The sequence below is a fragment of the Arvicanthis niloticus genome, chromosome 3 (assembly GCF_011762505.2).
Source record: "Arvicanthis niloticus isolate mArvNil1 chromosome 3, mArvNil1.pat.X, whole genome shotgun sequence".
NCBI lineage: Eukaryota > Metazoa > Chordata > Mammalia > Rodentia > Muridae > Arvicanthis > Arvicanthis niloticus.
The window spans coordinates 42,301,846-42,315,432 of record NC_047660.1 but is presented as its reverse complement, the minus strand read 5'-3'; the positions used below and the strand labels follow the sequence as shown (position 1 = coordinate 42,315,432).

Genomic DNA, 13,587 nt, shown 5'->3' with positions numbered 1-13,587 from the left:
GATTCTCCTACCCTGACAATCCAGGAACTACCTCTGGCCTTTTAACCAATGGGTAGCCTTACTGAATTTCCCCCACCCACATTGGCAGGTTGATTGGCGTGGTCTTTTGCAGGCACTTCTATTGAGAGAGAGTTCATGGGTGCTGCATCACCGTCATTTCTGAAAGACACCATCTTCCAGCAATTACCCCAGTCCTCTGGCTCTTACAATCTTGCTGCTCCAACTTCCAGAATATTCCCTGAGCCTTAGGCACCAGGATTTTATGGGTGAAGACGTCTCAATTATGGCTAGGCATCCCAGAGTTATTTATTCTCTGCCTTTTGACACGTTAAGAATCTCTAAAGCATCCTCTGATGAACTAAGATCTGTCTTTGATGAGGGCTGAGAGCTACACTAATCTATGGTGTGAGTTCAAGTACTTAGAGGGCAGTTAGATACTATAACTTTTTGGTAGTGGGTTTTCCTCTAAAATCTACATCTTTAGTCATGGGTTCTTGGCTAAGCTGACAGTATCAGGCAGGGGTACCCTCATACTGAGCAGGCTGTAAGTTCAGTTAGACAGCTGATAGTAACCCTGAAGATATAAATGTCACTATTGTTTTTCTGGGCTAGTCATCGTTGTGGTTCACAGGCTTTAGACCTAGACAAGATTTGCATAACACCTTCCAATAATATGAAATCTAGACCTCTGGGAGGAGGCTTCTAGGTCAGTACCAGTTTGATTCCTCTTGCAAGGACCAATTAACTCTATTTTGTCTTAAACTCCTCCATTTTCCCTTTGCCCTACTTAGCTTGTATCAGTCCTTCCCCACCCCCACACCCTTCCTGAGTAAACTACAAGAACTAGCCATGGCAAATCAATTCTTTGCTGACACAGACACAGCCAATCCCCATAAAGGACAAGTTGCCAGTATTGCCCCCTTTTTCTTGCTTGTGTGGTTTGTTGTTGTTGTTGTTTGTTTTTTGTGTATTTGTTTTGTTTTGTTTCATTTTGTTTTCTTAAAAAGACCTTCAATAGCTGCTTGCTAGGGGTCATGGTTCCAGCTCCTGAGTCTGGCCACGTCCCTAGTAAATTAGCTTTAGGAATCCATTGTAAACAAACTGTTCCTTCTTGACTTGTACTGCATGGGCCTCATCATTTGTGTGATCCCGGACCCAACACTCTAAGACTTGTGGCCTTTTCAGCAATAGGACCTTACCTTTAAGTTCTGACAGGTAACCAAGGGGGGTGGCAGTGACCTATAATGTTGGGGGCATGTGTCCAATTACTTAGAGAGAAAAAGACCCTACATTCTGTGTATCTTAGTTCCTTTTCTATTGCGGGGGCAAAATACCATGATCAAGATAATTTATAAAAAGAAGGCATTTAATTGGGCTCATGGTTTCTGAGGGTTAGGTATGGCAAAAGGAACAGCTAAGAACTCACATCTTGAACAATAAGTAGTAGGCAAAGGCACACTGGAAATTGGAAACCTCAAAGCCCACCTACAGTGACACATCTCTTCCAACAAGGCCATGCCTCCTAATCCTTCCCAAGCAGTTCCACCAACTAGGGACCAAATATTCAAATACCTGGGTCTATGGGAGCCATTCTCATTCAAACTACTACACTGTAATAAATAATAATAACAATGTAAAACAACAACAACAAAAATATTGAAAGCAATAGAGGAGAACATTCAACATGCCACACCAACCTCTAGCCTCCATATGTGAATGACAAGTTCAAAGTCATCCTCAGCTACATAGCAAGTTTGAGGTCACTCCTGGGTTACATGATACCCTATGTCAAAAGGAAAAGAAATATCTAAAGGTGTTCCTTGGTGGTAACACAGGAAAGAAAAATCATGTGCCTAGAATTTTGGCTACTCTGTGGGTTCTTTTTCCTTCCAGCCTTCTCCACCCCTTTTCTACCCTTCCAACCTCCCAATACTAGATGGGAAAGAAAAAAGGATAGAGGAGAAAGGGGGCAATGCCATTGTTGGACTATTTCCTGTTGATTAGGGACATCACGTTCCTTGGGGCAAGTTTGATCTTTGCCCTCAGGATATCTAGTTTCCTTTGTTATTGTTTCTTCTTTGCTCATGACTACTTAACAAACCACAACCAACAGCAACCAACAATGACCAACCAACTCTCAAGGTTCTAGCATTTATATACCCTCTGAAGAGCCCCCAGAATTCCAAATGTCACACACCCACAGAACCTACCTGCAGCTGGCAAAATCATGCCCCTGCTAGAGCACAAGGCAAATCATAGTCAGCTGCTGTGGACAATCTGAAGCAGCCCTGTATCCCATACTTGGGATTAAAATGGAAAACACATTCTTATAATATTTCTGTGTTTTTAAGAAACTAAAATTCTCATACTATCATTTTATATGTGATATTAAAAAATAATGTGCAAAGTGTGTTTCATTAGTGTTATAATTTCAGATATAATTGATTTTTCTCAATTCACCTACCAACCCTTACCTTGGTCAGCAAAGAGGCTGTACTATAGGACAAAGTATAGGGGAAGCCTTTCCAAGGAAGGAGTGAGAAAAACCAGAACTGAGGGCAACTATGAAGGGCTAATCAGATGTGCTTCATTATAGGATGAGGCAGCCTTGGAGGCACAGAGCACACAAAAGCGTGGTGTGTGAACAGTACCACAAGTTGATCAGATTTGCCAAAGTTTAACTCATAAGAAAGATAATAAAGATGCCCGAGGTGGGCAAAATGCCAACATCTAGATATCAAAGATATTTATATAATAAGCAAAGGCAATTAGGGGTTATTTTAAACATAAAAGATTATTGAATCTAGTTGTAACTTGATATGTCAGGTAGCATTAGCCCTAACATAAAGTACCCGAGAAAAACATCTTAAAAGAGGAAGGGTCTATTTTGCTTAAGCAAGTGGAAGACCAGAGCTGCTCACTCTGTAGTGTCCAGAAAGCAGAGAGAGAGAGAGAGAGAGAGAGAGAGAGAGAGAGAGAGAGAGAGAGAGAGAGAGAAACAGAGAGAGAGAGAAACAGAGACAGACAGAGACAGACAGAGAAACAGTGGGACAGAGAGGGAGACAGAGACAGATGAGAGACAAGGAGACAGAATCAAATGAGAGAGACAAGACAGAGAAAACAGATCTAGACATAAGATCCATCCTTCAATGGCTCATTCTCAGTAACCTCCTTCTTCCAGATGGGATGAACTTCCTAACATAAATCTACCCATTAAGAGCTTTCAAGATTCAAACAACTGGTAAAGTCATGTCAGTTGGCAACCAACACACAAGATGAGCAGGTGCTTCATATCCAAACCTCATATTGACGTACAGCCATTCTTTGTGTCTTGATGCCACACCACTTACCTAGAAAAACAGATAAAAATAAATGAAGTTAGCTAGCTGAATTGAATTTAATTTAAAAATGATTATTCCTCTTTTTGCTTGGCTACTTGTTAAATATTTATCTCCTGAACACTACTGACTCCACATTAAAGTAGAAATAGACAGTGAAACTCCTGGCCTTTGTCTCTTAGTGTTTTGAGGAACTGGATGCAACAAGGAAACGTAGCCATGGGATGGTTTCAGGACTAATGTTACATGGGAATTTTTTTAAATGTAAGAAATAAACCCAAAGGAAGTCAGTAGGGGATAAACCAAACAAAAACATGTGGCGTTCATTTTTTAAAACTTCACCATTTTTTTTTCAGTTAATGAGAGCAGATAATTGGCAAATCAGTTTGGGCTTATGACAAGAATGGTAAGGTAAGTGCCCTCTGTGGAGATGGCTATCATCTAATGGGAGAAAATGGGTATCTGTGCCTTGCAGACTTGTCCAATGGTCACCTGGAGCAGCAGCAGCTGCTTGGGCACCAGCTACAGATAATCCCTTGGAAGAAGAGCTGGCAGGGGTGCATGCTTTGTTTTCTGGAGCCAATCTGCATTTTGGTCTTTGTCTGTCTGTGCCAAAACAGCATACACTATGCCAAACCTGGTTTTCTGATTATTTTCAGGCTGATTGAAAATGGCACATGACATGGTTTTATCTAATTAACCCACATGTGGTACAAAACAAAACAAATTTGAAATGGAAAGCTCTTTTTGTCTTCATTGAAAGGCAGAGGTGAATATATAATTATTTTGTCCTTGTCTCTCAGCCAAATGTATGGTTGTAGGAGGAGATATTTTCCTAATAGATAGCAAAACAAGTTCTATGTATTCTGTGTCTATAATTAAAAGTGATTATGTTTTACGCTTTCCTAAATCAAGGATTTTCCTTTACAACATCTGGTCAAAAAAGAAATATGTAGGAGCTATGTGCTTAAATAAGCATAGGGGTTGCTCTCTCTACACAGACACTGCTGATATCACATCTGTAAGAGTCTGTCTCATACTAATTTTCCAATTCTCTGGGCAACCAGGGTGATCTACAATCCAATTCTGACATTAATTATCCCAGAATTAGCAGAATTAGTGCAAGCCCACAGGTTAAGAATTTGGTCCCACAAGACTGTCTCCACTTCAGATGTCAATCAGATTCCAGAGAACCATCTGTATGTCTGACTGACTGGCTACAAACAGGGAGGGGACAGGTTCCTGGGTCCTATGACCTCCTCCTTCTCTCCCTCTTCTTCCTCCTCTTCTTCCTCCTCCTCATCTTCCTTCTCATCCTCCCCCTCAAGTTTGAAACTTTACTGTAAAGACTCACCTAACTTAGTGAGGCTTTTTGCTTACTGTCCCTAGTTTATTATAAAGGACATAACTTAAGTCCATCCAAATGGAAGAGATTCAAAGAGCAAGGGGTATGGGTAGGGGAAGCAGAGTTTCCAAGATGACTCAGCTCCTTGATGTGTTCATGAGTCTAGATATTCCTCAGCCCCACTGTCCAGGGTGTATATAGAGAGTTCATTACATAAGCATGGTAGAGCAAATCACTAGTTCTTGGTGACTGAACTCAGGCCTTAGGACCTCTCCCCTTCTGGGTGGTTTAGTGGGTGGGGCTATAAATTCCAATTCCCACATCCTGTGGTTGGTTCCTCTGCAACTCACCCCAACCCTTTTCCCTATGCCACCTCACTATTACAAATTCAAACATGGTTGAAAGGGGCTTGTATTATTGTATTAGTTACTTATTTCTGTGATGAACTGACAACTTAAGAAAGGGTGTATTTGAGGGCACACACCATTCTGGTGGGGAGGTCATGGAGGAAAAAGCCTGGGCAGCTGGTCACATTGTATTCCCCCCATCAGGGGCAGAAAGAGGCAAATGCTACTTTCGGTTTGATTTATTCCTTTTGATTCAATCTAAGACTGAAGCTCAGGAAGTAGAACTACCCACAGTGGGCGGGTCTTCCCCACCTCAGTTAAGATCATCTCTTACCTAGATGCAGACCTAACTAGATAATCCCTCACAAACATACCTACAAACTTTGTTTCTTAGGTGATTGAAGATTCTGTCGAGTTGACAATAATAGTCACTATCACAGGGCTCATAATGAATAACGTATGTCTATCAGGGAAGTTTTAAGTTATTGTATTTGTGCTAGTGTCTGTCTGTATTTGTTTTCTGCTGCTGCTGTAACAAGCTGTGTAACACTCATTTATATTAGCTTCTACGTCCCCAGCGTCCAAAGGGGTTCAGCAGCTGGGCTCTGTGTACAGTCCACCCTAAGGCTGAAGTCAAGGTGTCCGGAACACTGCCTTCCTGTCTGGCAGCCCTGGTAAACAATCGTCCAAGCTCATTTTGGTTGTTGGCAGCATTCATGTAGTTGTTGGGGTAAGACTGAGACTTGTGTTTTCCTTCTGGTTGTGAGTTGAGGCCATTACAAGCCCTTTAAGCCCCCTTTCTGGCCAGCAACAGCCTGTTGTTCTGCCTATGTTTCTCCACTTCCTTGCTGCTCACTGATGATGAAGACTGTTTTTAAAGAACTTGAGTAGCCTGAGCCTATCTGAATAATTTCACTCAGGGTCAAATGAAGCCAGGCATGGGAGCACTAGAAATGCTTGTTCTAAAGCTGATGGGGCCACAAAGCAAGACTTTGTCTCAAAGGTACACACATAAATACATATGTTCATACAGACAGAGATTTAATTATAGGAGTTTAATTATGCTTTCAAAAATCCCCTTGTAGTAGTACTTACATTATGTTTGCTTAAATAACTTGAGACAAAAATCTTTAGAATTTTGCCTACTGTGTTATCTTTTTTCCTATTTATAGAACAACAGATATCTATTGAGTAGCAAAATATAGAAAAGGCTATATATGTATGTATAGCATATACATATATCCATATATATGCTTACTTGTATCTGTATATGCATATACATATTTCCTATGTATGTCTTCTGGGAAAGGCCCAGAGACAACGACACTCCAGGAAAGAAATGTGTTTGCTTAGCACCGAAATCATAATTCCCAAATGCTGCTCTTCAGTTTGGTAAAACAAGGCACGGTGGAGAAATGGTTATTGTAAATTCTATTGTCTTGGGCAGAGAAAACGTAAGTCTGGGACATTTTATTGTATCAGAAAGTAAGGGAGTGCTCAAAGAAGAAAGATAAAAAGGGCAGATAAAAGGGGTCTCACCGGCCAAATAGGACAGGGAAAACAAAAGCAGTGCTTGGTACCTAGTCAGATATTAGCAAGCTTAAATGTTGAGTATGGACTCCACTCTCATCAGCAGGCCTCCAATGGAACGAGCTATATTTTTGGTTTTTGGTGGAGACATGGTGTTCTACCACCCAAGAGTTCATAAGCTACTATCTAATAAAGAACAAACCCTACTACTCTCCTCTCTCTCAAGAGCTAACCCCAATGAGGGGTTGAGAATGATGCCTCAATGGTTACGGGCGCTGCAGAGGTTCGCTACATCGGTTCCCTACATCCCCAATGGGTGGCTCAAGATCACTTGTAACTCAAGTTCAAGGACATTTGATGTCTTAGCCTGGTAGTCTCAGGCATCTACATTCACATATACACACATACATGCATGCATGCACACAAAATAAATAAATAAAAATAAGCCTTAAATATAGTTACTAAAAATAGAACTGTCAATCACTTGGGCAACAAAACACACACTACAGAAACTTTAAGAAACAGTATAAAAACTACCTAAAATTCTTAGCTTGATACAACAGTCCCTTTAGCCTCTAACCATGCTCATCCTTAAGAATCCTCGCTTTAGCAAACGCTGAGTTATAAATACTGCCTGCCTTCTACTACGTTCTTCTGGTGTCTTGTATGAGTTCATTCAACAGAGATGAACAGTGATTAGAGAACTGAGGGCAGTCCAGAACGAAATCTCAGAAACAACAGTAATATTATAACCCAATGAATAAAATAAAGATTCAGGAGTCCCTATTTGTATAAACAATTGAAAAGAGTTATTCTCCCGTACAAGGAGAACACTAGCTAATTTAGAAGGAATGACAAAGTCTGAAAGTACTATTTTATATTCATAAATGATTCAGGCAAAAAAATACCCACGGATGCTAAAACCAGTGGGTAAAAGTTTGATGAGGAGCCGGATGTTTACATAGCCTCAAAGTATCTCCCCACAAATTGCTTATCAGCTGCTTATTAATTATTTAAAAGCCCCACAGTGGAGAAACCCAGCATGTGTCATCTTAAACCAAGTGATTATAGGCTATGGTGCCAATGACAGGACAAGCCATCACCATGCATTTCCCAACATGATACACTGAGAGAAACACAGCATCCTTCTGTGGGATTCCTGCCAAAAAGTGCACAGCTTTGTTTGAATCTTGATGAAACATCAGACAACGGCAAATTAAAAATCACTCTGCAAAGTTACTGGCCTGTGCTCTTCAAAAGAAAAAAAAAATCAAAATTGTTAGAAAGGGGAAATCTGTTTTTTTTTTTTTTTCCTTCCTAGCTTGAACGAGATCAGAGAAGTACAGCAATTAAATGGTCCACCATTGAACCCTAGGTCATGAAGGTGGTGGAAGGGGGAATTTTACTTTTTGTTTATGAATCTTTTATTGGAAAAACTTGAAAGAGTTGAGTAGAGCTTTGTGTATTAGATAGGAATGTGTGTCAGTGTTAAACTCTTGATTTTCATGGGTATGCTCTGGTTGCTTAAGGGGGTGCCCTGATTATTAAGAAATGTACACCAAAATATTTATGAGTCATAGGACAACTGCACTGGAATGATTCAAGCAAAGAATACTTTGGCCACACCCCCCCCCCACACACACACACACACTTGGGCTCAGGCTGGACTCCCTGGAGTGTAGGGTTCATGACTTTGGTGTCTCTAAAGGTGTTGTGTTTGGGGAAGAGGCCTTTGCATGTGCAGCGATTAAATTAGTCACACTGACCAGATTTGAGCTTTTGTAAGAAGTGAGAGGTGAAACACACAGAGAAGGTTGTGACAGCCGGGGAGAGGCTGTTGTGATTTAGCTGCAAGCAGGGATACTGAGGAATTCTGGCCAGTATCAGAAGCTGTCCCTGGAAGACACAAACCTGCCAACACCTTGATCTTTGAACTTGTAGCTTCCAGAACCGAGAGAGTGAATGTCTGATATCTTAAAGTACCCAGCTTGTGAAATTTGGGCTATGGCAGCCCTAGAAGTAAATAGATGTTTTTTGATTGCTTTCTAGGTGTATGTTCTTCTGAGTTGAAAACTCTAAACAGTCTAGTGAAACAGATTTATTTCATATTTTAAAAGGTTCACTTTTATGATTTTAAGTTGTGTGTGTGTGAGTGTGGGCACCCATGTATGACAGAGGTGTTAGGTCTCCCTGGGGCTGGGCTGGAGGTACAGGCAGTTGTAAGTTGCCTGATATGGGTGCTGAGCACTGAACTTGAGCCTCTGCAAGAACAGCAAGTGATCTGAAAACTCCTGAGCCAATGCTCCAGGCCCTTAGTGAAACATGTAAGAGATGCTATCTCCCTTCTTTATCCACACACTTTTATGAGATGTAGTTTAACACTTCACCTCCTCCCTGGATGTTGTCTTTAAAGAATCTAACCAGATACAACACAAATGTTGACTGGAGTATATTTAAAGCTATTTTTGTAATTAGCATAACACAGTAAAAATGCCTCAAAATATCTGACCCAGAGATATATCCCAGTCACTATGACTATAAATGCATGTATAAAAGTCAAGTAACAGCTCTGAGTTGTATGCACCATTGTGAAAATTGAAAAACAAACATTATTTTTAAAAGTGTGTGTGTGTGTGTGTGTGTGTGTGTGTGTGTGAATGTCTGTCTGTCTGTGTGCATGCATATAGCAGCCTGAGGTTGACACTGGCTGTCTTCCTTACTTTTAAAAGACTTATGTGTGTGTATCTGCCTGTGTGAGTATGTACAGAGGCTGGACGAGACATCCAAAGGTCTCCTCTAACACGTTGTACCGTTGTACCTATTCCTTTGAGGCAGGGTCTCTCCCTGAAGCCGGGGCTCATGTTTCATTGGCTGGGGACACTGCAGTGACTCTTCTTTCTCCGAGTTGTCATTTTAGGCATACGCAGGGTGTCCAGCTTGTTCTATGAGTGCTGAGAGTCCTCACGACTGCTCAACAAGTGCTGAATCATCTTTTCAGTCCCTTTATCTCAGTTTTTAAGACACGGTTTCTCATGAGAGCTCACCAGCTGGCTAGACTGGCAGGCTAGCAAGCCCCAGGAGTTCTTCTGTCTTTGTTTCCTAGCACTTAGGTGCTAGATATCTAGAGCTCAGGTCTCCATGCTTACACAGCATGCACTTTACCTCCTGAGCCATCTCTCCTTCCCCCAATAAGGGGGACTTACTGGAAATTTCTAAAATCCTGGTTCCAGTCATCTCTTTAGAACATAGCTCAGTACTTCAGATGGAATTAAACATCTGGTTTGAAGAAAGAATTATTGATGGAGCTCACACCCAAACCTACCCATTACTGTTTATAACAGGATACATTGAATTGATATTTGCCTTCTGCCAAGTTTAAAAGTCCACATTGACATCCCATGCCCAGAAGCACATTTGGTTAAAATGTGCCCAACAAGGGACAGTAGCATGATAATCCAAGGTTTTATGAACAAAACAACACAAAACAAACAAGCAAGCAAGCCTACTTTGGCTAAATACAACTAGGAAAGAGAAAATGCTGACTCTGTGTTTTTGTTTTGTTTTCAACTTGGTTTCGGTGGCCAGACTATGTGAGTGTTGAAGACAAGTCTGCTAGATTGTCTAAGTCTAAAATAAATACCCAGACCTCTAATGCCACCGTCTGCTAACTATCCTGCTTTCCTGGATTGGATTTCTTTCTTGTTTCTCCTACATGATCACCATGTTTAATTACTGTAACCATGGGGGATCCAGGGTGACATGGGCCCCCTTCCACTTTTCAGAATAGTGTGTGCCACAAAAAACCACCTCTCCAGCCACAAGCACAGGGTGACCTTTGCAGGACCAGCTGCAGAAGATAAGTAACCAGAGCCACCTTTGGAAGGAGATGTGAAACTGCTAAGCAGTGGTCATTTCTGACCTCGGTAACCTTTATACTTTTACTTTTGATATATTCTACTGAAAAGATGCCAGGTATTGAGTCCACTGACAGAGCCTATGTTTTAGGACAAGGTGTCAACATATTTCATTAGCACTGCCTTGTATGGTATTGATGTCACTTCAGCTATACCGTATACAACCTGGAAGCAGCTCCAACTGATGTGCGAGCAAACATCCCCCAGGTCCTTAGCCAGATGTTGTTCTGAGAAACAGGCAACAGGCTACCTTGTTGTTGTTGCTTTCTTTCTGTATCGCGATAGAAAAATTACAGAGCATCATAGCCCAACCCACTGCAGGGCTTTCCCAAGCCAGGGCCTGAACATTCTATCTGCCAGACCCCTCAGACCTCATACACATTCCATATCCTGCCAACCTTGCTGTGGGCATGCGAGTGAAACATGCCTTTTCTCTCTGTGTCTGTCTGAGGGGTGCACTGAACCCCTCTGTGGTCCCTCTGGTACATGGTTTAGACTGGTCGCCCCACATTTCATGCTGTTTCCTGGATCCCCAGCTGTCTGTCTATCTGGGTAGATTGGGGCCATCCTTTGTGGGGATTCCCACTGCTACTGAGTTTGCTATAACTCCAGCCTGGGGTTTTTGGTGAGATGAAACAAAGTGAGCTCCTAGAAGCAACATAAACTAGTTATTCAGTACTTCTTCCTATTTTTTTTTTAACCTCCTGGGCTGTCTGGCTTATTTAGAATGATAAGCAAAGAACCATTAAAGTGTTGGTATGGTGGGTAATGCTCTTCTGCCGCAGAGGTGCTATGTGCAGCAGGGGCCACCCGGGGCGCTTACCCAGGAGTGAGGTTTCCTATGGACATTATACCTAAAACTCCATGCTTACATTCGCTTCCCATTCTCTTTCTCCTCTCATGTTTTTCTTCCTTACTTGTCTTAGGTATCTGTTGCTCTTTAGCAAATTAATTACCTTCATGGTTTAGTTTAGAATATCATTGAATATTTATTTTCCCAAATAACCACTGTGTGTGTGTGTGTGTGTGTGTGTGTGTATGTGTAAAGAAAGGCTTGTTCTACAGCTAAGGCTGAACTCATGATCGTCTCACAACTTCTCCAAACCGAGCTGACAGGCACTTGAATGCCTGGATCCAGTGTCTCTGAGTTAGAAGTTTAGAGACAGCTAACCCGTATGTTTCTCAGCTACAGTCATGCTGTCATTGAGCTCCCAAACTGCAAAGCAGAGCAAAACAAGATGTGAGCTAAAGCTGTGGTCATATTTCTAGAGGTGAAGCCATGCAGTCATGTTGAATGCTGGGGCAGGGGGAAGCTTAAAGAAATGAATGTAAGAAGACAAGAAGCCCCGACGCCTAGCTACTGCAGTGTGGGCATCTAATTCAGGCTAGGTCCTATGGCTTCTTGAAACCTAGTTTGGCCATCTAAAATGTAGGCAAAAGTGAAGTGTTTAAGTTACACCCTTAGAGGGAATGGTTTAGCCCACCTCTACTTCCCTTTCCACCTTCTCATTGGCTGAATTATGTGTGTATGAGATGTGGATAAGGGGAAGACTCAGAAAAGCTGGACAGAAGAAACCCAGGCCCTTGATACTATGGAGACACTATGCACACTATACACCCTATACACACTATACACACCATATACACCATACATACTATACAGACCATACACACTATACACATCATACATACCATACATACCAAATACACCAAACACACTATATACACCATATATACTATACATACTATACACACTATACACACCATACACACCATACATACCATATACACCATACACACTATACACACCATGCATTCTGTATACACCATATACACTATACACACTATATACCCTATATGCTATACACTGTATACTATGGAGTTCCAGCTTGCATATCTGTAGACTGGTAACTAAAAGCAAGCTTCCAGGTCATGCCACTTACATTTGTTTTATGTCTTTATTACTGTAGTTGAGCCTATTGTTTAGCCACTATAAGGTATATAGGTGAAAGGAGTTAGGGCTAAAAGATAATGGCCAATTATTAGTCCTGAAAGACAAATAACACCGGTGCATGTCTGTAGTCCTAGCTCTTGGAAGGGTGAGGCAGGAGGATTGTGAATTTCAGGTGAGTCTGCACTACTGAGTAGGTTACATGGGGCTAGTCTGTTGCAAAAGTAAGTAAAAATGACAATACAAGACTTTCTTACATACAGTGTTAAGTTTAGAATCCACCACACCTGTTTACCCATCTGTTATTGATCATTTTTAAATTGTTTTATTTGTCTTCTTTTTAAATTGGATATTACATTTATTTACATTTCAGATGTTATCCCCTTTCCCCATTTCCCCTCCCTAGATCCATCTATCCCATTCCCCCTTCTCCTTTTTGCTTTTATATCATTTGAATTACATGCAAGTATTAAGGTCAGTTCTAGGCTGAGGAACTAGCAATACAATAGATGCAAATAGTCAAAGAACAAGCAAGGCAATAAACAAAATTCCATGAACACTCCCAAGATCACTGTTTCTAAGGGCTTATCAGGATGACCAAAATATCTGAGCCTACTTTCCTGTCCTAGCCCAAAGTCATTTTCATGTCTGAGGCCTACTTCCTTGTTCTAGCCTAAAATTTAGATTCCTGTCTGAAATTACTTCTTTGTTCTAGCCTAAGATTTAGATTCCTGCCTTAAATTACTTCTTTGTTCTAGCCTAATGTCAGATTCCTGCCTGAAGCCTACTTCCTTGTCCTTAGTCAATGTCATATTCCTGCCAAGCAGCCCATTTCCTTGTCCTTGGCCCAAAAATATGGAATGCTTCACACATTTGCGTGTCATCCTTGCACAGGTGCCATGATAATCTTCTCTGCATCGTTCCAATTTTAGTCTATGTGCTGCCTAAGCAAGCACAAGCCATTTTATTTTTTGAAAATTTAATGCGTGTATATAGTGTGTCTTGGTCATATTCACTCCTCCCTCCCTGGTATGCCTTAAATACACCTTCCTCTAAAGCTTATGTTCTGTTAAAAAATTAAAAAAAAAATCCACTAAGTCAAATTAGTGTTGCCTATATATTCATGGATGTAAGGTCACCCACTGGAGCATGGGTGATCTTT

General features: G+C 41.2%; 1 non-coding gene across 1 annotated transcript; it reads right to left on the bottom strand.

The window, feature by feature from the left end:
• Positions 1 to 13,274: 13,274 nt before the first annotated feature.
• On the bottom strand, positions 13,275 to 13,381 carry LOC117706487 (U6 spliceosomal RNA). The gene has a single exon (XR_004606571.1). It is a non-coding gene; the product is annotated as a U6 spliceosomal RNA (small nuclear RNA).
• Positions 13,382 to 13,587: the final 206 nt, after the last annotated feature.